The 1,417-nt window shown below is 40.8% G+C and overlaps 1 non-coding gene across 1 annotated transcript; it reads right to left on the bottom strand.

Moving 5' to 3' along the window:
* Nucleotides 1–1,066: 1,066 nt before the first annotated feature.
* LOC148567122 (small nucleolar RNA R71) lies at nucleotides 1,067–1,170 on the bottom strand. The gene has a single exon (XR_015881972.1). It is a non-coding gene; the product is annotated as a small nucleolar RNA R71 (small nucleolar RNA).
* Between the last annotated feature and the right edge of the window lie 247 nt (nucleotides 1,171–1,417).

Here is a 1,417-nt window from a genome sequence, read left to right as displayed (position 1 = left end):
TGAGAAAATTCCAACAAGGATAGAACTTCCAATTAATCATTCTCCCACTCAAGGCTTTTTATTTTGAATAATATAAATTCCTTTTAATTTTCATTGCAGTTAATTACAATTGTTTATTTTTTGTTATTCGACTCTCAAAATTCTCGGAAAACCCCTGATTAATAACATAGCACCCTTTCTAGCAACTCGTTGGGAGACGACCTGGGACTCATACTCCCAGTAATTTTATTCTAAACTTTTGTGATAACTTTTCTAAATTGATGAGGCAGATCTTAGCTGGTTAAGAACTATACTCACAACGTATTCCCTATATTGATTTCTTAATTAGCCGACTTCTGCCCTCGCATCAATTTTTGGCACCGTTGCCGGGGAGTTGCAATTGTGTGCTGAATTATTAATTAGTGTACATATTTTTATTTTAATTTGCGTATTTTATTTTATTTTATTACCATGAGCTGTATATTTTTTTCATTGAATGACGTGTTCACTTCCTGATCCGAGCTTAGCCGCATTTGATCCTGAAATTGAAAGAACTCTTTCACGTATTAGGCGAGCTCGACGCATGTTAGCCTCTGAGGGTGGTGAAGTGATTGTTATCGATTCACCAGTCTCATCTGAGGGCAAATCTGAACCGCCATCTGAGGAAGAAACAAGCTTCTTTACTACTGATTCAGTTGATTCACGTGCAGATAACATGGCAGCACCTAGGAGGATTACTCTCCAGGAAGCTGGAGCCCCAGAATTTACACTGCAGCCGTATCAAGTGCATCATCCAACTCTGGCTGCAGATTTTGAGCTGAAGACTGCACTAATCAACTTGATGCCCAAGTTTCATGGCTTACCTGCTCAGGAGCCCATCAAGCACCTCAGAGATTTTCAGACAGCCTGTTCTACTGTTAGGCGTCATGGTGCAAATGAAACTTCTATTTTGTTAACCGCCTTCCCATTTTCTCTTGAGGGAAAGGCGAAGGAGTGGTACTACTCCCAACTTGAAGCAACTGTCACCAACTGGGATATGCTCAGGAGAGAATTCCTGGAAAAATACTTTCCAGCTGAAGTTATAGATAGATTGAGAAAAGAGATCTCTTGTATTGTTCAAGGAGAATCAGAGACTCTTTATGAGTACTGGGAGCGCTTTAAGAACCTTCTGGACGCATGCCCCCATCACATGATTGACAAGTTAGAGTTGATCAGCTACTTCACTCAAGGCATGAATCCTCGGGATAAAACTACACTAGCTGGTGCTAGTAATGGTTCTCTGAAAAATTACAAGACCGCAGATGAAGCATGGCAACTGATCAGCGACTTAGCTGAGTCCACTAGAAATCACAGGCACAGGAACAGCCACTCAAAGACTGTAGCAGAGGTTTCCTCTAGCAGTAAGACTACTGCTCTTACACAGAGTATATGTGAAATG

The sequence above is a fragment of the Arachis ipaensis genome, chromosome B4, assembly GCF_059453495.1.
Source record: "Arachis ipaensis isolate K30076 ecotype BB chromosome B4, ASM5945349v1, whole genome shotgun sequence".
Taxonomy (NCBI): domain Eukaryota; kingdom Viridiplantae; phylum Streptophyta; class Magnoliopsida; order Fabales; family Fabaceae; genus Arachis; species Arachis ipaensis.
Note: the sequence above shows the minus strand (reverse complement) of the source record. Positions and strands in the feature narration are given on the sequence as shown.